This window comes from Furipterus horrens, unplaced genomic scaffold (assembly GCF_987537825.1).
Source record: "Furipterus horrens unplaced genomic scaffold, mFurHor1.1.pri manual_scaffold_4, whole genome shotgun sequence".
In the NCBI taxonomy this organism is placed as follows: Eukaryota; Metazoa; Chordata; class Mammalia; order Chiroptera; family Furipteridae; genus Furipterus; species Furipterus horrens.
In genome coordinates this window covers 119,425,377-119,450,125 of record NW_028327174.1, presented here as the reverse complement: position 1 = coordinate 119,450,125, position 24,749 = coordinate 119,425,377, and the positions used below count along the sequence as shown (strand labels likewise).

The following is a 24,749-nucleotide window of genomic DNA, read 5'->3' as shown; positions in this document are numbered from 1 at the left end:
AAAGTATGATTATAAAATGTTCATAGTGATATCCCTGGCCCCAAAATAATCCCCTACTCCACCTGCAGATGTCTGGGAGATAACAGGATGTTTCAGGCTGAAAATCCCCTGTCTGCAGTTGCCTGAGAGATAACAAGTTATTTCAGGCTGAAAATAAACTAAACCACCTTCTGCTTTGATCAGACTGTTGCACCTGCTGTTGCCAGAAGGCCAAACAGCTGACAAAGCTCACAAAAACCCCCTTTTACTTACCCCTATAAAGGCAATCCCCTTCTCCCCTACAAGGTCAGAGTCCTGATCACCCGTGGCAGGTCTCCATGCTTGCTGATTCTCCCAATAAACTTCTATTTTCCTGCTCACTGCGTCTTAACGGTAATCTGAATGACTCCATTTTTTCATTTTTGTGCAAAAACCTGGGATTGGGTCACCAGCTCAACCAGGTCTCCCAAGTCTGGCTTGGGCCCCAAGCTGGCCCCAATCCACGGAACCAGAATCTCTCAGATTTCCATGAGTCAGTGGCTCGGGCTTCCGCTCTGTCTTACTGACCCCATATGTCTTTTTTTCCTCTGACCCTTTCCTCAACTGCCATTTACTCTCAGTCAACACTGGTCATTAGATTCACGGGTGAGTGTTTGCCTCCATCTCCCTCACCTCCAGTGGTTCTGTTTCCTGGTCTATCCAACACCACTCTGGGCAGTTTGGCCCTAAATCTGAGCGCCCAGTCAGAACCACTCCTGGAGTGTCCTGACTCATCAGGTCAATCTGGACCCTCTCTCCTTGGCCTGATGAACCCAGGAGATGCCTGGGACAACTCAGTGTCTCTCCTGACAGCCTTGGTCTCTCCACTCTCTGGTCAAAATGGGGATAATCATCTCGACAGATTGTGGGGCCAGGAACATTGGCTTGGACTCACCCTTCTCCTTTTTCTCAGGCTCACATTAAATATCCGTCACCTTCATGGGAATCGATCCCCTTGATAACCAGAATTAGCAGCCAGAAAATGGCACACCCGACTTCAGAGTCCTCACAGACCTCGATAACTTACTCCAGCAGTCAGGCAAGTGGTCAGAAATTCCCTATGCTCAGACTTTCTGGACCCTTCAGGACAAACACTCCCTATGCCAACAGCTCACTACACAACAAATTCTCCTTGCCCAGGAAAAGTTGCCTTCCTCTCGACCTTCTGCACCCCCTGTAACTTCTTCTCCTTCTTCCTTGGACACCTTTCATCCCGCTGACCACCCACCTCCCTATGACCCTGTGCCAGGCACATCTTCGTCCCCTTCAGAACACCAGTAAACTGATGCTTCACAGTCCCCAGCTCCCTAAAGACCCCAGACCTTCTCCCTATAACTGATCCCGCAGCCCCATCCCTACTTCCTCTTCCCCGGCTCCCTCCCCCTTCCTATATTAGGTGATATCATAAGTTATTTGTCTTTCATTGCCTGGTTTATTTCACTAAGCATAAGTTTCTCCAGTTCCGTCCATGTTGTCACAGATGGTAGAAGTTCCTTTTTCTTTCTGCTGCATAGTATTCCATTGTATAAATGTACCACAGTTTTTTGATCCACTCATCTACAGATGGGCACTTAGGCTGTTTCCAGCACTTGGCTATTGTAAACAGTGCTGCTATGAACATTGGGGTGCATAGGTTCTTTTGAATTGGTGTTTCAAGATTCTTCAGGTATAATCCTAGTAATGGAATTTCTGGTAAATAGGCAGTTCCATTTTTAGTTTTTTGAGGTAATTCCATACTGTTTTCCACAGTGGCTGCACCAGTCTGCATTCCCACCAACACTGCAGCAGGGTTCCCATTTCTCCGCATCCTCTCCAGCACAAGTTGTTTGTTGATTTGTTGATGATGGCCATTCTGACTGGTGTAAAGTGGTATTTCATTGTGGTTTTTATTTGCATCTCTCTGATGGCTAGTGATGTTGAGCATTCTTTCATATACCTATGGACTCTCTGTATGTCCTCTTTGGAGAAGTTTGTTCAGGTCCTTTGCCCATTTATTAATTGGGTTGTCTGTCTTTTTGGTGATGAGTCATGTAGTTCTTTATATATTTTGGAGATCAATCCCTTGTCTGAGGTATCATTGGCAAGTATGTTTTCCCATATGGTTAGTTCCCTTGTCATCTTGCTGAGGTTTTCTTTTGCTGAGCAGAAATTCTTTACTTTGATGTAGTCTCATTTGATTATTCCTTCCTTTATTTCCCTTGCCTTAGCAGATATATAAGTGAAATTATTCCTAAGTGGGATATTTAAAATTTTTCTGCCTATGTTTTCCACTAGGACTTCCATGGTGTCATGACTCACATTTAAGTCTTATATCCATCTTGACTTTATTCTTCTGTATGGTGTAAGTTGATGGTATATTTTTGTTTTTTTGCATGTCCCTGTCCAGTTCTCCCAGCACCATTTGTTGAGGAAGCTCTTTTCATTCCATTTTATGTTCTTTCCTCTTTTCTCAAATATTAGTTGACCATACAGACCTGGGTTTATTTCTGGGCTCTCTATTCTGTTCCATTGATCTATATGTCTGTTCTTATGCCAGTACCAGGCTATTTGATAAAAGTGGCCTAGAAGTATAGTTTATCAGGTATTGTGATTCTGCCTACTGTGTTCTTCTTCCTCAAGATTGCTATGGGTGTTCAGGGTCTTTTTTCGTTCCATATAAATTTTTGGAGTATTTGTTCTAAGTCTGTGAAATAAGTCATTGGTATTTTAATAGGGATTGTGTTAATTCTATAAATTGCTTGGAGTAATATGGACATTTTAAAGATGTTGAATCTTCCCATCCATGCACATGGAATATGCTTCCTTTTATTTGTGTCTTCCTTAATTTCTTTCTTCAGTTTTATGTAGTTTTCCAGGTACAGGACTTTTACCTCCTTGGTTAAGTTTACTCCTGGGTACTTTATTTTTCTTGTTGCTATAGTAAATGTAATTTTTTCCTAGTTTCTGTCTCTGATATTTATTGTTGTTGTACAGAAATACCTTCTATTTCTGAATATTGACTTTGTACCCTGATATTTTGCCAAATTCACTTATTAGTTTGAGTCGTTTTTTCATGGAGTCTATAGGGTTTTCGATGTACACTATCATGTCATCTGCAAATAGTGACAGTTTTACTTCCTCTTTTCGAATTTTGATGCCTTTTATTTCCTTTTCTTGACTGATGGCTGTGGCTAGAACTTTCAAGACTGTGTTGAATAGGAGTGGAGTGAGTGGACATCCTTGTCTTGCTCCTGATATATGGGGAATGCTTTTAGCTTTTGCCCATCGAGTATGATGTTGGCTTAGGTGTCTTGTATATGTTCTTTATTATGTTAAAGTATGCTCCCTCTATTCCCATTTTTCTGTCTTCATCATAAATGGGTGTCGTATTTTATCAAATGCTTTTTCAGCACCTATTGATACAATCATGCGATTTTTGTCTTTCATTTGGTTTATGTGATGTATTACATTTATTGATTTGTGAACATTAAACCATCCTTGAAACCCTGGGATTAATCTCACTTGATCATGGTGTAAGATCTTTCTAATGTGTTGCTGGATCCAGTTTGCCAATACAGTATTTTTTGAGGATTTTGGCATCTATGTTCATTAGTGATATTAGCCTGTAGTTTGTTTTTTCTTTGTTGTGTCTTGACCTGGTTTTGGAATTAGAATAATATTGGCCTCAAAGAAAGAGTTTGGGAGTCTTCCCTCTTCTTGGATTTTTTGGAATAGTTTGAGAAGGCTATGAGTTCTTCCCTAAATGTTTTGTAAAATTCACCTGTGAAGCCATCCAGTCCAGGGCTTTTGTGTGCTTGTAGTTTTTTTATTACTTCTTCAATTTCACTAGTTGTTATCAGTCTATTCAGGCTTTATACCTCTTCTTGCTTCATATTGGGAAGAGTATATGTTTCCAGAAATTTGTCCATTTCATCTAGGTTGTCAATTTTCTTGTCATACAGTTTTTCATAATAGTTTCTTACAATCATTTGTATTTCTGGTATCAGTTGTGATTTCTCCTTTTTTGTTCCTGATTTTGTTTATTTGAGTTCTCTCTCTTTTTTTCTTGATGAGCCTGGTTAAAGGCTTGTCAATTTTGTTTATCCATTTGAAGAACCAACTCCTGATATTACTGATCTTTTGAATTATTTGTTTAGTCTATGTCATTTAATTATGCTCTGATCTTGATTATGTCCTTCCTCATACTCTCTCCAGGCTTTGTTTCTTGTTGTTTCTTTAGTTCTTGTAGCTGTAGCGTTAGATTTTTTTATTTGAGATTCTTCTATTTTTCTTAGGTATGCCTGTATTGCTATAAACTTTCCTCTTGGGACTGTTTTTGCTGGGTTCCATAGGTTTGGGGTTGTTGTGTGTTCATTATTATTTGTTTTCAGAAACTTTTTGATTTCTTCCTTGATGTCATTGTTAACTCACTCATTATTTAATGATATGTTATTCATTCTTCATGAGTTTGAATGTTTTTGAGTCTTTTCCTTGAGGTTGATTTCCAGTTTCAAGGCATTGTGATCTGAGAAGATGCTTGATATAATTTCAATTTTCTTGAATTTGTTTAGGCTTGTTTTGTGTCCTACCACATGGTCTGTCTTTGAAAGTGTTACATATGCACTTGAAAAGAATGTATATTTTGCTTCTTTTGGGTGAATAATTTTATATATATATATCAATTAAGTCCACTTGATCTAGAGTGTTATTCAGTGCTTCAATATCCTTGGTGTTTCTTTGCTTTGAAGATTTGTCTATTGTTGACAATGGGATGTTAAAGTCCCCTACTATGAGTGTTTGCTGTCAATATCCTTCTTGAAGTCCCTCAAGATTTTCCTTATATATTTGGGTCCTTCTATGTTGGGTGCATATATGTTTACCAGGGTTATATCTTCTTGATGGATTGTTCCCTTAAGTATTATTCAATGCCCTTCTTTGTCTCTTTTTATGGCCTTTGCTGTGAAATCTGTTTTGTCTGATATAAATATTGCAATCCCAGCTTTTTGTTTTTCATGTCCATTTGCTTGAAATACTTTTTTCCATCCCTTCACTTTCAGTCTGTGTAGATCTTTTGTTATGAGGTGAATCTCTTGTAGACACCATATATGTGGGTCATGCTTTCTAATCCATTCAGCTACCCTATGTCTTTTGATTGGTGTATTTAATCCATTTACATTTAAATTATTATCAATAGATACTTATTCATTGTCATATTTTCCCTTTGTACTTGTGTTCCTCTCTGTCTCTGTTTCTTCATTTTCTTAAAGAAGACCCTTTAGCACCTCTTGCCATGCTGGTTTCATAAGGATGTATTTTTTTAGCCTTCTTTTGTCTGGGAAATCATATTTCACCTTCCATTTTGAATGAAAGAGTTGGTTGGTAGAGTAGTCTTGGTTGTAGGTCTTTATTTTTTATTGTTTGGAATGCTTTTTGCCACTCCCTATGGTTTGTAGTGCTTCTATTTAGAAATCTGATAACAGCTTTATCAGAGCTCCCTTGTATATAATTAGGTACTTCTCTCTTGATGCTTTTAGGATTCTCTCCTTGTCTCTGAGTTTTGCAATTTTAATTATGATGTGTGTTGGAGTTAGCCTGTTGAGTTCATCTTCACTGGGACTTGCATGACTTTTTCTCTCATCTAGTTAGGGAAGTTTTCTGTCATTACTTTTCAAACAAGTTTTCTATCCTTTGCTCCTCTTCTTCTCCTTCTGGCATTCCAATAATATAGATATTATTGTGTTTTATGTTGTCCTACGGCTCTCTTAAAAATTCTTCATTCTTTTTCAGTCTTTTATCGTTTTGTTGCACTGTCTGGGCATTTTTTTCTACATTGTCCTCCAGGTCACTGATCCAATCTTCTGCTTGCTTTAGCCTGATTTTGATTCCTTCTACTGTTTCTTCACTCAGGAATTGTATTCTTTATTTCCTCCTGGATCTTATTGATAGCTTCTCTGTCCTTTTTAATGCTGGTATTATTCTCAGTAAGTTCCTTATAGTTTCCTTGGAGTTCTTTCTAGTTTTCTTTGAGCTAGCTGAGCTCATTGAGCTTTCATGTAATTCATATTTTGAAGTTATGTCTGATAGTTTGCTTTCCTCTATTTCATTTAACACTCTTTCTGCGGATTCTTCTTTTATTTCAGTGGGGGTTGTTTCTCTGTCTCCCTATTTTTTGTGACTCTTCTTGTTTTTTTCTGCTTCTTAGATTGATCTGCACTTCCTGGATCTACCCCTGTTGGTGTCAGATCGTGTACCAGACTGGGCTTAGGCAGACTGTTGGAGACTGTCAGAGATCTGCTGCCTTTCCCTTCTCCTTTAGTTGTTAATCTATCCAATCTGTGATCATCATCAAGGCTTAAGCCCAGAAGGTGGGGCAGATTAATTACTGGAGGAAAGACTATTGCTTACCCTCAGGGTGATGACACTCGGAGGGGAGTGGTTTGCCTGTAGTAGAGGGAATGAGTCAGCACTGGGACCTGGTCAGTTGCTCCCTCAGTTCTCTCATCAAAGCCACTGCCCCAAACTCTTAAATGTCTCTAGTCCTCTCTCCCTCCCTCTGCTGGAACCCATGATAAGTGGATGCCAATATATTTTCAAATGTGATTTCTTTAAGAGTTCTTTGTCTCCAGCTGTTTCTTTCAGGCCAGCAAAAAGAAAAAAAAAAACACTGCAGCTTTTCACTTTTTAAAGCTGGATGCCATCTTACTTTCTGCTCTATCACTGTAGCCTGAGCAACCCAGCTGGGGGTTTAGAGCCCACCCTTCCTAGGGGGAACCCCGGCTGCTGAACTGTTTCTCAGTCCCTTCAGCTGCCACCCTTGGGAGCCCAACCAGCCTTTTCACATCTCCACACTTCCTACCAATCACGTTGTGATGAATCAGCCTTTTCTGTCTGTCCGTGGTTATAAGGCTTCTCTCAAGCTAGTGTTCAGTTGGTTATTCCAGATAATTTTTCCACAATTAAGTTGTAACTCCAGATTGGTACCGGGAGGAGGTTAGTGTAGCTTACACTTACTCCTCCGCCATCTTGAACCTCTGTCTTCTCACTTCCTTGATAGTGTCCTTTGCAGCACAAAATTTTTCTTCCTTTTTTTTAAATTCATTGTTCTTCTACTACAATTGTCCTACTTTTTCCACCATTGCTCCCCACTCCCTTCCCACCCCTTCTCCCATAGTCAATTCCCACCCCGTTGTCCCTGTCCATCGGTCATTCTGCTAGTTTCTTGACTAGACCCTATCCCCCCACCCCATATTTCCCTTTCTCTCTCACGCCTAGTCACTGTCAGTCTGCTCCTTGTTTGCCTTCCACTGGTTCTATTTTTCTCATTTGTTTGTGTTGTCCCTTAGTGTACTGTATTAGGTGATTTTATATGGTATTTGTCTTTCACTGCCTGGCTTATTTCACTAAGCATAATACACCCCAAATTCCATTCATGTTTTGCAAATGGTAGGAGTTCCTTCTTTCTTTCTGCTGCATGGTATTCTACTGGGTAAATGTACCACAGTTTTTTAAACCACTCATAGTGGGTTAAAATTTTCCATTTTGATGACATTCAATTTATCTACTTTTTCTTTTGTGTCTTGTGCTTTTGGTATCTTATCTAAGAAACCATTGCCTAATCTAAGGTGAGAAAGATTTACCCCTATGTGACTCTATGACTTCTATGTTTTAGGTCTTACATTTAGGTCTTTAATCCATTCTGACTTAATTTTGATGTATTACGTGAGGTGGAGTCAAACTTCATTCTTTTGGATATGGATGTTAAGTTGTTTCAGCACCATTTGTTAAATAGACAATTCTGAATGAATGATCTTGGAACACTTGTCAAAAATCAATCAGCCCTGGCCAGGTGGTTCAATTGGTTGGAGCATCATCCCGAACACCAAAGGGTTATGGGTTACATTCCTGGTTGGGGTGTGTACAGTAGGCAACTGATCGATGTTTTTCTCTCACATTGATGTTTCTCTCTCATATCGATGTCTCTTTCTTTCTCTCTCCCTCTTCCCCTTCTCTCTCTTCTCCCTCCTCTCACTCTAAAATCAATAAACATATCCTCAGGTGGAAATTTAAAAAATCAATTAAAAATAAATGTATGAATTTATTTCTGGTCTCTACATTCAATTCCATTGATCTATACTGTCAAAGGAAGAAATTCCAAACCTAAAGAAAAATTTTAAGAGTTTACTTGAGCCAAGGATTGAGGGTCAGACCCAGAAGTAAAATCTCAAAAAAGTGAGAAGATGCTCCAGAAAGTGGCAGTTTTGCATTTCATTTTATACATTAGGATCAAAGGAGGGGACATAAGGAGCATTTCATTGAATCCATTGGTCGTAGATTAATGAGGCAGGAAAAAGTAAAGTGTGGAAATCTTTAGGAATGAATAAAAAGTGGGTGCAGAATAGTTAGCATTTAACATACATAGCTTACAGAGGTACGTGGATAAAAGATAACAATAAAGAATGTTGAGGAGACTCCTGGTCAACATGGAGGCGTAGACAGACACGCTGCGTCTCCCTCCACAACTAAGAAGGAATACAACTACCTCAAAACTAGAAACAATGAGAAGTTACAGAAAATCAAACTGCATGGAAGTCCAGCAAACAAAGATATAAAGAAGAAATACTCATCCAGACAGGTAGGAGGGGCAGAGCCAGGGTGGAGAGGACAACTGTGGTGGCAACAGCACCGCTGGCAGCGTCAGGCCAGCAGAAAGTGAAGTCATACATTTTAAAGTCAAGAGGGACACCTGGGGAGCATTCCCAGTTCCTCACCAGAACTAGCAGCTTACGGTACCAGCACCAGGGAAAATAAAGCCTCATTGCTTCTGACTGTGCAGACCAGTGGGGGTTGGGGCAGAGGCAGAAACTACCAGTCTCTCAGCAGAGTCCACTTGTTTAAAGGGCCCCCACGGTCCTAGAACATCAGAGGACCCACCCACTCTGAGGATGATGGCCATGGCAGCAGCTATAGGAGCGCCAGTCCGGTGCGGAAGTGGGAGAATTGCCTGGAAAAGGGATGAGTGCTGGACAGGCAGCATTGTTCCCTCTCAGATCCCTCCCCAACACACAGTGCCACAGTGGTGACAGAGGTCGCCCTGTACTGATGACTCCCTAAGGCTCCGACCCTTACAACATAACAGGAATGACAGCTCTACCTTGGGATGCAGAGGTAAACAAACACAGGAGCCTGTCAGAGCCTGTCAGAATGAGGAGACAGAGAAGTATGGCCCAAAAGGGGGAATGGATCAAGGTTCCAGTAGGGGAACTAAGCGACGAGGAGATAGCCAACCTAACAGAGGAAAAGACAGACAACCTAACAGACACAGAATTCAAAACACTGTTGACAAAGATGCTCACAGGCTTGACAGATATACTTGAGTATGGCAGACGCATAAGAAAAGAAGTGAAGGCTATGCTAAGTGAAACGAAGAAAAATCCACACAAGACCAATAGTGAAGGGAAGGAAACCGGGGTTCAAATCAATGATTTGGAACATAAGGAAGAAAAAAACCGTCAACCAGTGTAGAATGAGGAAGGAAAAATTGAAAACAATGAGGGAAAGTTCCCAAATTTTGCGAAGGAGAGGAACATACAGGTCTGGGAATCACGGAGGGTCCCGGGCGAGCTGGACCCAGAGGGGACCACACCAGGACACATCATGGTTGAGATGCCAAAGGTGAAAGATAAAGACAGAGTCCTGAGGGCAGCAAGAGAGAGGCAGAGAGTTGCCTACAGGGGGGTGTCTATAGGACTATCAACTGATTTCTCAGAGGACACTTTGCAGGCAGGAAGGAACTGGCAAGCAGTATTCAATATGATGTAAGGCAACCTGCAACCAGGATTACTCTATCCAACAAGGCTATCATTTGGAATGGAGGGGCAGATGAAGTGCTTTCCAGACAAGGTAAAGCTAAAAGAATTCATCATCACCAAGCCATTATTACATGAAATGTCAAAGGGACTTACTTAAGAAAAAGAAGATAGACCTGGCTGCTGTGGCTCAGTGGATTGAGCGTCAGCCTGCGAGCCAAGTGTCGCTGGTTCGATTCCCAGTCAGGGCACATTACTAGGTTGCACGTCATGTCCCCAGTTTGGGGCGCGAGTGAGAGGCAACCACACAGTGATGTTTCTCTTCCTCTCTTCCTCCTTTCCCCTCTCTCTAAAAATAAAATAAACAAATACATTATTTTTTTTAAGAAGAAGATAACAGCTATGAATACTAAAATGACAACAAACTCACAACTATCAACAACTCAATCTAAAAAATAAAAACAAAATCCAACTAAGCAAACCAAAATAGGAACAGAATCATAGGTATGGGGATCATTTGGAGGGTTATGAGCTGGGAGGAGGGAGGGGGAGAAATGGGGATATCGTGCAGGGATTAAGAAGCATATTGGTTGGTACACAATAGACAGGAGGAAGTTAAGAATAATATAGGACAGGGTGAAGCCGAAGAACTTATATGCATGATCCATGGACATGAACTAAGGGGGATGGGATTTCTGGAGAGAAGAGGCATACTGGGCAGAGAGGAGTAAAGGGGGTGCAAATTGGAACTACTGTAACAACATAACCAATAAAATATACCTATATTGGGATCATTTCATCCTAGTACGAGGATGTTTTATCTCTGGAGGTCTGGAGAAGATATCATTCTGACATTTTTAATATGTTATGCTATATGTACAAAAACAATGGACAGGGCTTCTTGGGGTCAAGATTAATCTATCACACAGAGCCGAGATGTGACTTCCCATTATGATCTGCTCAGTTAGGAATCTTTATTATCAGAACATCTTATATAGTTACTTTCAGTTATTGAGCTAATCAAGTCAGCCAGGTAGCCCCCATTTGTTCACAATATATCTATACTTAGGCCAGTATCATATTGTCTTGAAATTGTGGCACAGAGGGGGGGTAATACAATAAAGAATAAATAAAAATTTGTTAAAGAAATAATTTTTAAAAAGAAATTGAGAGGTGTGAGTCCTCTTATTTTGTTCTTCTTTTTCAAGATTGTTTTGGTTATTCTGGGCCTGGTTGCATTTTTTAGTTATTCGACTAGTTTGTTTGATCATTCAGTCAGTTTCTGACTTCTTCACCAGTATGTAAGATCCAGGAAGGCAGAGACCACATGTGTTCTTTAATCCCCAATTGTATCAACAGCACTTCTACAGTATCTAATGCATAATATAAGCTCAGTGCAATTTATTGAATAAATTAATGGATAACTAAATACTCAATTTTTATAATGATAAATATTGTAGATACAATTATAATACATTAATGGGACAGAATATTATGTAACCATTAAAACCACATCATTGAGACTTATCTCAATTTTGCATAAACAAAAATAAGTAGTAAAAAATATCATGGAAGCCCTGACCAGCATGGGTCAGTTGGTTGGGCATCACCAGTTTGATTTCAGATCAGGGCACATCTGGGTTGTGGATTCGGTCCCTGGGGGTGCATTCATGAGGCAACCAATCAATGTTCTTTCTTACATTGATGTTTCCCCCTCTTTCTTCCTCCCTGCCCCTCTCTCTAAAAATAAGTAAATACAATCTTTTTTAAAAATATCATAAAAATTTTAAAGTTTAATTACAAGTTATTTTAATTATCTTCTTTATGCTTTTCTCTATATTCTACATTTTCTGCAATTAGTGTATATATATGTATGTATATATATTAGTGTGTGTGTGTATATATATATATATATATATATATATTTCATAAAAGAAAACTAAACATCATGAACTGAAAGTATCCATGTTAAGTTCTGCACAGACTTCTGGATTGGCAATAATAGCTGATGATTCTATTTCTGGGGTTTTGTTAGTGGAGACAACCCCTAATGACATGAATAGCTTCATGTTCTACCATGGAGGTAGTCACATGTGATGAATTGTTCTTGGGAAAATCAGGGTTCAGGATGTGGGGTGTGAAGTACACTATAAACAAGCTCCTGCCTGAGTCTCATCTCTGACTTGGTGAATTATCATTCAATAACCTATGAAATCCCAAGGCTAAGACTGGGCTCTGAACGTAACCACTTTCATCCAAATCCCCAATGCCAACCAGTGCACCTGAGCACATGTTAAGTGCTTCTAACCAGCTATCAAACAGAGTTAGAATGTCATCAACTTATAGAATGTGTGCCAACTATAAATTCAAGCAAAATTCTACCCCATAGTTTTTAGGTTTGAAAAATCCTTCAGCAATGATAAAGTCAGCTATGGGCCAACAATCTTAGCAAGTCCATCACAAGGCTTGTGTTCAAGAGCACCTTCTCACAATTTTCAAGTCAACTACATCCATCCTCCAGCAAATATAACATGGTACATATAATTCTAGATATTGCCATTAAACAACTTGAGATTCTAAAAGGATTTGATTTAGTGATGCTAAAGTTAAAAGTATTTGTTATGCATGTTTATATGTACTTAAGAAAAAGAAAACTATTGAGTTCATTCATTAATTTACCTAGTCTAGTTAAACAGTATTTTGTAACATTAAAGTTATAGGTTTATAAAATTTTATCTAAAAATAGCCTTGAATTTATTGAAAAGTTACTATCCACACTAAAGGAATAGGCCATACTCAATACCACTGATTTGGCCAGTATTGTTAGTATTTTTTCTTTTTGAAGGCCATGAATATAAATGAATCAATGATTGCAAAGGTCACATTTAGGCGGGTGTTGACTGGCTGGAGCATGAGGGGGCTGAGAATACGCTTTAATCTTTGTCTAGTGCTTGCTAGGGTGTGACGTGTGTGTATATGCTTACTGAGCTGAACACTTAAGTTTGCATGGTCAATAAAAAGAATAAAAGATCATTGCTTTTTTTATTTTATTTTTTAATATGCTTTATTGTTTATGCTATTACAGTTGTCCAAATTTCTTTTCCCTTTGTTCCTCTCCATCCAGTGACCCCCCCCTCTCTCAAGTTGTCCCCCACTTAGTCCATGTCCATTGGTTGTGCATATAGTTCTTCTCAACATCTTCCTATCTACTCCACTCCTTCTTACTATGCTTCTTAATTCCTATACCATCTCCTTCCTTTTCCCCCTTCCCCCCTCCACACTGACCTCCCCCGAAAATGTTCCCCATACCTATAATTCTCTTCCCACTCTCGTTGCCTACTTAGTCTGCCTTTGTTTCAATTCCCTAGCTTCTGCTGTTGGTTGTTGTGAGGCAGTTTTCATTTTAATGTTCAAAGTTTTGATCCTCCTTCTCCTAAACAAGTCCCTTTAACATTTCATATAACAGTGGCTTGGATCTGATGAACTCTTCAGTTTTACCCTGTCCTGGAAGAACCTTCTCTGCCCTTCCACTCTGAATGACAGCCTCACTGGACAGGGCACTCGTGGCCATAGGTTCTTGCTTTTCATTACCCTGAATATTTCTTGCCAGTCCCTTCTTGTCTGCAGAGTCTCCCTTGAGAAATCAGCTGAGAGTCCCATTGGGACCCCTTTGTATGTAATTCTCTTCTTCTTTCTTGCTGCTTCTAAGATTCTCTCTCAATACTTAATCTTTGACACTTTGATTATAATGTGTCTTGTTGTGGCTCTCCCTGGGTCCAGCTCTTTTGGAACTCTCCGTGCTTCCCAGACCCATAAGTTTATTTGCTTCCCCAAGTTAGGGAGGTTCTGCTTCATTATCTTTTCACATAATCTTTCAATTTCTAGTGCTTCTTCTTCTCCTTCTGGCAGCCTATGATTTGGATTTGGCCCGCTAATAGTTGTCTGATAAGTTTCTGAGCCTCTCCTCATTTTCCTCACTTCTCGTTTCCTCTTTCTGCACTGGTTGACTGTTGCTTTCCTGTGTTCTGATTTGTTGATTTAATCCCTGGTTTTCTTTCCCTCACCATTAGTTTCATCTGTGTTTTTGTTCATTTCAGCAGGACTAGCCTTCATTCCTTCCTTGTCTTGTTTAAGATCTGCTTCTAGATCTGTAAGCACTTTTATAAGCAAAGCTCTGAACTGAGCCGAAGAAATATTTCCTATCTGCTGCTTTGTTAGATTAGATATTTGCTGTCTGGTCAGCTGCGTCACCGGGATCTCTATCATGATCTGTGCCATCCTGACTGTTTTGTGTTTACCTTTGCTTCCTGGGCAGGGCTGTCACACCTCCTATGCAATAGGGAGCAGAGCCCCATGCCCTCGTCACAGCCAGGCAATCCATCTCACCACGCTGTAGTGTTTTCTGCGGGAGTGGGGGTCTAAGATGGTTTCCTGCCATTCACTCTCCGCTGAGAGACTGAGAGCCTCCTCCTCCGTCCCCATTCCCTCCGGGCCTCACAGTCCATGGCAATGGAGGTCTGCCTTCTCTGGCTTTGGAATTGCAAGCAGACGGGTCTGGTATGCAGCCAGGGGTGCTCCCCAGGCGCTTCTCGCCTCCCCCTAAATACAGGTGTCTGTGCTTACTGCTGTCCTGCCTCCATTGCTGCTGCCACTGCCACCACCACACCACATCCTCTCTGCCCCAGCTCCGTCCCTCCTACCTATCTGGATTTGTATTTCTTCTTTATATCTTTGTTTGCTGGACTTCCATATAGTCTGATTTTCTGGAACTTCTGGTTGTTTCTAGTTTTGAGGTAGTTGTATTCCTTCTTAGTTGTGGAGGGAGATGAAGCATGTCTGTCTACACCTCCATCTTGGCCGGAAGTCCCTGCTTTTATTTTTAATGCTCATCTTTTTCAGATAAATAATGTGTGTTCATTGTACAAAAATGTAGAAAATAAAAACATCAAAAAATTAAAATCATTTATAATCAACCTACCAGAATAACCTGGCATTATGATAACTATTTTAAGTCCTATAACATCTCAGCTTCCCTTCACTGGTTTATAAGGCATCTCTGGCAAACTTCTTATCAGTACCTATGAACTTTGACAGGGACACTGGAAGCTGTACCTACATAGATACCATGGACTCCCAACAAGGTCTGTTTCTAAAATCCATGCTTCTCCCTCCCAAAAAGCTTCAAATCAAGTTGCTGATAATTACTGTATCATTTACCCTCTATGATAGGCCCATGCTGTTCCTGCTGCATCCCCAAAACTCACGTATACCTCAATGGCTCCAAGAATGGCACTGCACCATCATGTCTCCTGAAATGGACTTACACAAGTTATGACACATAGTTGGAGTCACAATCTTATGACATGACCATATTCATTCTCAAATAAAGCAACCTCGTTGGGGAGGTAAGCTCTGGATTCAATGATAGGGCCACAGATGGTGCAAAGAGCACACCTTCAGTAAGGGTCTGCAACCTGCCAGCTACTGTGCCAATTGCTCTACAAATACTTATTCACTTCAATCCTCCTGATGACTCTATAAAGATGTAGTCACCCCCATTTTAGACAGCAGACTTGACATTCAGGTGCATCTCCATACAGCAGGCATCACCCAGGGAAAGTGAAAGATTAAGAGTTAAGTCAAGTTGTCCACGTGTCCAGAGAACCTGGGGTACCTATTATGAAGAGTTAAGCCAGAAATATGTTTCCAGTGCAGGGGGCACAAACGGATGTAATGAGGGTACGCTGCAGGTCTTATGGGAATAAATGGGTTGCTAAGTGAAAGAGATGACTACCCACTTTCAGTTTCCTACTTTTTTTGTCAGATTTTTTCAACTGCCATACAGGGAAGAAACTAGCCATTTGGTTACACCCGAACCCTATGTATAAGTTTCCTCAGCTAGTGTAACAATCCTCTCTTAACCTTTCATCTCAGAGATGAAATTGTATCAATACAAATGTCATATAGACTTTCATCAAAAGAGCTAGAATGCCTTTGTAAATGTTTGCCAGTGGCATGTGTCATCTGCCTCATTTACGACAATCAAGCTGAGTCAGAGAGAAAGTATGAATGTGGTTTTGTACAAGCAAACCACTGTGATTGTTTTCATCTTTAAAATCACAGCAATGCAATAGGCCACATCTGCTATTCAAAGTCAAATGAAAAAAGGGAAGAAATATTCTAAAAATATATATTGGTATTATTACAGCTGAAGCCATGTTCTAGCGAATGTGTGAATAAGGCCAAGCTGACCTGCTCTTATTATTCTAAAGCATCACCAGCTACACTCTCATCCTCATTCTGACACAGGCTAGCTGCTTAGTGTTAGGAAATTCATTCTCTCCTCTAGAGCACCGGTTTTCTTCACCCCTCAAAAAATTAATAATTAATAATTATTAATTATTAGACAAGATGGAGCTAAGCTGACTTCTCTATGCAGATGAAATCCTTGTGGGCTTAGTGCTAATAGCCAAGTCCCCAGACCAGCCACCTTTTTCCATGCAGACTCACTAGGTTTTGGACCCCAGTCTCAATGCCAGGCCTCCACTGATTGGTCCAGACTGTATCTAGATGCCTGGCTTTGCATTCCAGTCAGTGCCACAGATCTTTTGCCTGGAGCCTGCCTCCCTCTCCTTGCTCTGAAGAAGCAGCCATCAGCCATGGTCTAGACTGGAATGACTGAAAACAGGACAAGGCTGTCTCAGAAGCCTTGTCATGATGACAGGATCCATTGAGATCAGCCCTTTTTCATTCCTGCTACTGGTGATTCATATCTTCACTCTTTTTATCTTTGTCAGTCTTGCTGGATTTCTTCATCTTATTGATTTTTTCAAAGAATCTGATTTTTGTTTCATTGATTTTTTTTCCTATTGATATTCTGTATTTCATATCATTGATATCTGCTTTTATTTTTATTATTTTTTCTTTTTTAAAGATTTTATTTACTTATCTTTAGAGAGATGGGAAGGGTGGGAGAAAAAGAGGGAGAGGGAGAGAAACATCAGTGTATGAGAGATACAGTGACTGGTTGCCTCTCTCACACATCCCCAGCTGGTGACCTGGCCCACAACCCAGGCATGTACCCTCACTGGTAATCAAACCGACAACCTTTTGGTTCACAGGTCAGCCTCAATCCACTGGGCAACACCAGTCAGGGCTATCTTTGCTATTTCTTTCCTGCTGCTTGCTTTGGATTTATTTTGTTCTTTTTCAGTGTCTTGAGATAAGCACTTAGATTACTGGTTGAAGAACTTTTCTCTTTCCCAGTATAAGCATTTTGGGCTATAAATTTCCCTCTCAGAATAGTATTAGCTGTGTCCCACATACAGGGTGGAAAGTAGGTTTATAGCTGTTCATATGAAAAATATTACATTAATTAATAAATAGCAATACAAGAATAAGCTCTGTGTTTTGTGTACTCACAACTGTAAACCTACTTTTGTCCAACCTTGTATTATGATATGTTGTAGTTTCATCTTCATTTAATTGTATGTACTTTTGAATTCATTATAAGTGTCTCCTTTATCCCATGGAATATTTATAGGCATGTTGCCTAATTTCAAAGTGTTTGGAGACTTGCCTGTTATCTTTATTTATTGATTTCTAATTTGAATACATTGTGATCAGAGAACACACTGTGTATAATTTTAATTACAGTTGATCCTCAAACAACACAGGGATTGGGGTACCAACCCCCAAGCATTTGAAAATATACATATACCTTTTGACTCCCTAAAAGCTTAATAGCCTACTATCAACCAGAAAACTTTACCAATTACATAAATAGTCAATTACACATATGTTGTATGTTATATGTATGAAATACTCTACTTTTACAACAAAGTTAGCTAGAGAAAAGAAAATAACATTAAGAAAATCATAAGAATGAAGGAATACATTTACAGTATTTATTGAAAAAAATTTGCATATAAGTGGACCCACTCAACTAACTCAAACCAGTGTTGTTCAAAATCAATTCTATTTTAAATTTGGTTAAATTTACTTTCAGTCAAGATGGAGGCACAGGTAGACACACTTTGCTTCCTCACACAACCATAGAAAGAATTGCAACTAGACCTCTCAAAACTAATAACACTCAGGACCATCTGGAAGTCTGACTATAGGGGCTTTAGCCATTTCTTGTAAGGAATTCCAGTCATCCCCTAAGGGCCCCATTGCCTAAAGCCTGTAAAAATTTGCAAATGTCTGCTGCTAGCATTTAGTAATTGCCTCTTTGAGGCCTTTCTCTTGCAGAGAATCCAGCCTTTTTGCAGAGCTGTCTGTCCTGCAGAGAATCCGGCTAAGCAGCTGACTCCCACTGAAGATAACCACGTAAACCTTGTCCCTGTTGCTGCCATATGTCACGTACACACCTACCTGCAGCTGCCCCACCACCACTTCCTACCAGGGTCATTTTCCCGCTGAAGGAAAAGACCCTATATAAACCCTGCCCTAAACCTCATTCAAGGTCGGTGCCATTTTGGAGACTTGGTGTCAGCCTGGCCACCAGCAATAAACCTTTTATTTCCTTATTCACTGTCTCCGAGTGGTTTATTCTCACTGAATCTTTCATAACATGACAACCAAAGATTTAGAGAATTTTAAAGAAGACACAGTCATCCAGATGAATAGGAGGGGAAGAGTCTTGGAGATGGGCGGAAAGGTGGCTTGCCATGGAAATGTGGCAGCAGCAGCAGCAGCAGCAGCAGCAGTGGAATGGACAGGAGTAACTTGTGAGTGAAAAATCCCAATCTGAGGCCAGGGTCAGGTCAGGGTTCCAGCACCAGGAAGATAGACCCCATTACCTCTGGCCGTAAAAACAAGTGGAGGTTGGGGTGGTTGAAGAAAGTGCCAGATTTTCACAGCATGGTCTTAGAATGTACACAAACCCATCCACTCCAGAATCCACCACTAGAGCAGCAGCTGGAAGGGTGCCAGTCACACATGGGAAGGAGGTGAGTGATGGAAACGAGGTGAGTACCAGGCAACCCGCCAGAAGCCAGGCAGCGACATTGTCCCCTCTCTGAGCTCTCACAATCCAGCTACAAAGCAGAGAAACAGGCTGCCCGACCCTGACAATTACCAAAAGCTCTGCCTCATACAATTTAAAGGGTGCCTTTTCTACATAGGCCATGCTACTGAGACAGGGAGTAAAAGTAACTCTATCTAATACACAGAAACAAACACAGGGAAGTTGCCTAATTGAGGAGACAAAGAAATGTGGCTCAAATGAAAGAACAGAACAGAACCCCATAAAAAGAACTAAGTGAAATGGAGATAGCCAACCTATCAAATGCAGAGTTCAAAACACTGATGATAAGGATGCTCAGAAAACTCAATGCATACAGCAAAAGCATGAAGGCTACACTAAGTGAAGTAAAGAAAAACCCACAAGGAACCAAGAGTGAAGGGAAGAAAGTGGGGTTCGAATCAATGATTTAGAACCCAAGGAAGAAATAAACATTTGACCAGGACAGAAAGAAAAAACAAGAATTCCAAAAAATAAAGACAGGCTTAGAAACCTCTGGGACAACTTTAAGTTTATCAACATCCATATCAGAGGGATGCCAGAAGGAGAAGAGGAAGAACAAGAAATTGAAAACTTACTTGAAAGACTAATGAAAAAAAAATCCCTAATTTGGTGAAGGAAATAGACATACAAGTCCAGGAAAAACACAGAGTCCCAAATAAGTTGGACCCAAAGAGGACCACACCAAGACACATCATATTAAAATGCCAAAGATTCCCCCTGGCTGCTGTGGCTCAGTGGTCTGAGCGTTGGTCTGCGAACCAAGTGTCACTGGTTCGATTCCCAGTCAGGGCACATTACTAAGTTGCACGTCAGGTCCCCAGTTGGGGGCGCGAGAGGCAACCACGCAGTGATGTTCCTCTCCCTCTCTTTCTCCTTTCCCCTCTCTCTAAAAATAAATAAACAAATAAATGAATTTTAAAATTTTTTTAAAATAAAATGCCAAAGATTCAAGATAAAGAGAGAATCTTAAAAGCAGCAAGAGAAAAGCAGAGTTACCTACAAAGAAGTTCCCATAAGACTATCAGCTATTTCTCAAAAGAAACTTTGCAGGCAAGAAGAGACTGGCAAGAAGTATTCAAAGTGATGAAAAGCAAGGACCTACAACCAAGATTACTCTATTCAGCAAAGCTGTCATTTAATGACAGGGCAGATAAAGTGCTTCCCAGACAAGGTAAAGCTAAAAGAGTTCATCGCCACCAAGCCATTATTACATGAAATGTTAAAAGACTTAAGAAAAAGAAGATCAAAACCATGAGCCTTAAAAAGGCAAAAAAAATCACAACTATAAACAACTGAATAAAAAATTAAAATAAATTAAAACAAAAACCTAAGCAAGCACTGGTAGGTACAAAAACCATAACTGGTAGGGGGGTATTAAGAATAGTATAGGAAATGGAGAAGCCAAAGAACTTACATGCACAACTCACGGACATTAGCTAAGGGAGGTAGGGTGCTGAAGGGAAGGGAAGTTGGCAGAGGGGGACAAAGGTGGAAAAAATTCGGACACCTGTAAGAGCATGGTCAATAAAATATACTTAAAAATAAATAAATTTGGTTAGATTTATTTTATGGCTATCTTAGTGGAAGTTCAATGGGCACTTACTAAGAATGTTAATTCTGCTATGGTTTCATACAGCACTCTAACTATGTCTACTAGATCCTGTTGGTTGATTATGTTCTCAGTTTTGTATATCCTTGCTGATTTTCTGTATGATATCCTATCAATTGCCCAGAGTGAACTGTTGATGTCTTTAATTATAATTGTGGCTATATACAAGCATTTCTATACTTATTTCTGGTACAAGAATGGGTCCATCCATACTACACAAATGTTGCTTCATGCGCTTCTCACCCAACAATACCTTGTGACAATCTATTCTAGTCAACAGTAATAAGACTCTAATTCACTGTTTTAAATGGCTGAGTATTACTGCATGGTGTGAATGCACCAGAACTCATTCCACAATTCTACTGTGGGACTTTCACTTTGTTTGATGGGTAGCATTATTCCCAGTGAAAATTTCACTCGCTTTCTCAATTGAAATTCTGAGTTTTGATGACACAGGCTAATGGTTAGAAACTTACATTAGTTGACCAGCCTAGAGTAGGCCTTGAGGTCATGAGGAAGAGAGGCAAGTCTACACCGAGCCTTCTGATAAAAAAAAAAATGTGATTCTAAAAATCATTAATAACACTGCTTTGTAGATTATAACAAACAAGCCATAAAGAAAGCCATATCACCCTTTCTTGGAAAAAAGGGCAGCTGTATTTAGACAAAGATGACTATCTCTCAGTAGTGTAGGCATATGAACTATGGCCCAAGTTATTCTTTTCTTTTTTCTTTTTAAAGTCAACCATTTTAAGATGATTGTAGATTAACATTCAATTGTAAAAAATAATACAAAGATTTACCTTTACCTTTTACCTAATTTATCCAATGGTAATATCTTGCAATACTTTAGTACAATATATCACAGCCAGTATACAGAACATTTTTCTTTCTTTCTTTTTTTTAAAGTATTTAATATTGACTATGTTGTTACAGTTGTCCCAATTTCTTTTCCCTTTGTTCCTCTCTGCCAAGTACCCCTCTTCCCTCCAGCAATCCTATCCCCCTTAGTTCATGTTCATGGGTCATGCATATAAGTTCTTTGGCTTCACCCTTTCCTATATTATTCTTAACTTCCCCCTGTCAATTTTGTAAATAAATTATGCTTCTTAATCTGTGTACCATTTTCCCATTTCTGCCCCTTCCCACTCCCAGCCCTCCAAATAATCCCCATACATATGATTCTGTTCCTATTCTGATTTGTTTCATTGGATTTTGTTTTTATTTTTTAGATTCAGTTGTTGATAGTTGTGAGTTTGTTGTCATTTTAATGCTCATAGTTTGAATCTTCTTTTTCTTAAATAAGTGCCTTTAACATTTCATATAATAATGGCTTGGTGATGATGAACTCTTTTAGCTTTACCTTATCTGGGAAGCACTTTATCTGCCCTACCATTCTAAATAATAGCTTTGCTGGATAGAGTAATCTTGGTTGTAGGTCCTTGCTTTTCATCACTTTGAATACTTCTTGCCAGTCCCTTTTTGCCTGCAACATTTCTCTTGAGAAATCAGCTGACAGTCTTATAGGCACCCTTTCATAGGTAATTCTCTGCTTTTCTCTTGCTGCTTTTAAGATTCTCTCTTTAACTTGAATCTTTGGCATTTTAATTATGATGTGTCTTGGTGTGGTCGGCTTTGGTTCCAACTTGTTTGGGACTCTCTGTGCGTCTTGGACTTGTATGTCTATTTCCTTCACCCATTTTGGGAAGTTTTCCTTCATTATTCTTTCACATAAGCTTTCAATTTCTTGCTCTTCCTCTTCTCCTTCTGGCACTCCTATGATTTGAGTGGCATATTTAAAGTTCTCCCAGAGGTTCCTAAGCCTCTCCTCATTTTTTAAAAACCTTTATTTATTCATTCTGTACTGATTGTCTTTTTCTTCCTTATGTTCCAAATCATTGATTTCAACCCCAGTTTCCTTCCCTTCGGCATTGGTTTTGTGAGGATTTTCTTTCGTTTCACTAAGCATAGCCTTCACTTCTTCCTTTCTGCGTTTACTGTACTTAAGCACATCTATCAAGTGTGTAAGCATCTTTATCATCAGTGTTTTGAACTCAACCTCTGTTAGGTTGGCTATCTCCTTGTCTGTTAGGTGGGCTATCTCCTCATCACTTAGTTCTCCTGCTGGAACCTCGATCTGTTCCCTCTTTTGGGCCATACTTCTCTGTCTCCTCATCTTGACAGGCTCCTGTGTTTACTTGCCTCTGTATCTTAGGTAGAGCTGTTGTACCTATTTTGTTGTAAGGGGCAGAGCCTTAGGTATTCATCAGTATGAAGCAACCCATTTCATCAAGTTGTGGAGCTGCATGTGGGTGAGGAGTCTGAGAGGGAACGATGCCACTTGCTCAGCACTGGCCCCTTTTCCAGGCACTTCTCCCACTTCCCATATGGGACTGGCACCCCTTCTAGCTGTTGCCCTGGCTGTCGTTCCCAGAGTGGGTGGGTCTGCAAATGTTCTAGGACCATGGGAGCCCTTTAAACAAGTGGACTCTGCTGAGATATCAGCAGTTTCTTTCTCTACCCTTATCCCCATTGGTTTATACAGTCAGAAGTAATGAGGCTTTATTTTCCTTAGTGCTGGAATCATGAGCTGAGCAGTCTGATCTGGTGCTGGGAGTGCTCCTTGGGTGTCCCTCCTGACCTTTTAAAATGTGTGACTGAGCTTTCCATCAGCCTGCCATTGCCGCTACCACACTGCTTCCTTTCCACCCCAGATCCACCCCTCTTACCTATCTGGATAAGTATTTCTTCTTTATATCTTTGTTTATTGGACTTCCATGCACCTCAATTTTCTGGAACTTCTGGTTGTCTCTAGTTTTCTGTTTGTTTGTTTATTTGTTTATTTTTAGAGAGAGGGGAAAGGAGAGAGGGAGAGAAAAGAAACATCACTGTGTGATTGCCTCTCACTCACGCCCCCAACTGGGGACCTGGCGTGCAACCTAATTATGTGCTCTGACTGGGAAATCGAACCAGTGACACTTTGTTCACAGGCCGATGCTCAATCCACTGAGCCACACCAGCCAGGGTTTCGTTGTCTCTAGTTTTGAGGTAGTTGTATTCCTTCTTAGTTGTGGAGGGAGATGCAGAGTGTCTATCTAGGCCTCCACCCTGGCCAGAAGTCCCCAAGCTGTTCTTAGGACAGGAAAAAAACTTTTAAATGGAATATACACCAACCCAAGCCAGGACTTCAATTCTATCATATTCTTTACATAAGCAGTCTCTTTGTTGTAATTCATAAACTAGGGTGGAAACAGACAAGAGAATCCAGGAGATAGGGGGAGCAAGATTGTTGACAACGTGAAGTGCTTAGCTTGGAGAGGAGGAGCCTAAGAGAAACACACCTCAGCCCACTCAAGGGTTGTCACCTGGTAAGGAAGGAGATCAGTCCTGCAAACTTCAGCCAGATTGAGCAAGGTTATCAAGTACAATACAACAAGGGCCAGCACTGGACTTGTTCCGCCATTAAATGGGAGCATTCCTACTCTAAGAGGCTACAGCTCCCATTACTGACCAAGAGCAACTGACATTATCTCCCTCTGACAGTGGCTGGTCTATGGCAGAATGTCTTTCCCACTTCTGGCCTAAGGTCGGCTCACGCCCACCTCCAAAGCCATTCTCATTCTGATTCTCTTGCCTTGAACATTCTCTCTCCACTTACTCAGAACTGGACAGTCTTTTAGGACCTCTGTGAAGTCTTTCCTGATAATTCTAGCTCACCATGGATCTCTCACCAGATCATCAGCACCTTATTGAACATGATTTTCCTTTTCTTTTTAAAAGAAGCAAATTGCCCTGCTCAACTGGATTGCAGGTTCCTTTCGGAAAATTGCCCTGCACATCTTCCACAACCTACAATACCTACCACAAGACAAAGCACATAAAAATACTTGCTGATACGCTCATTTCCCTGTTCTTTTTCATAAGTCCATGTGCTTTAATTAGAGGTGGGGCATGGGAACGTGATCAGGAATTTAGCTTTCTGTTTGGAAAGATCCTGGTGAAATTTGGATATACAATATTTTAACATAATAATGTTCACTTGTGGCCTGTTGCTGCTTGTTAACAATGGGAGACATAATGGCTGCCTGAGCAACGTTTCCAGAGCAAGCGCTGGGGTAGAGGCGGGTCTCAACCAGCGATTCATCCGAGGCAGGCTTGAGAGCGGTGTGACAAGGAGGCATGCAGGAGCCTCAGTGGCGGCAGTGGCCTGATGGATCAAGTCGGATCCCGACAACTAAAACTGAAAGCAGAGAGTGAAGAAAACTAAAATCCAGTTTATTGTATTACAGTACTATGTCATAACAGA

General features: G+C 40.3%; 1 protein-coding gene across 2 annotated transcripts in view; it reads right to left on the bottom strand.

Moving 5' to 3' along the window:
* Window positions 1-24,749, bottom strand: part of SHC3 (SHC adaptor protein 3) — a 255,280-nt gene that overhangs the window by 214,489 nt on the left and 16,042 nt on the right. The window lies entirely within an intron of this gene.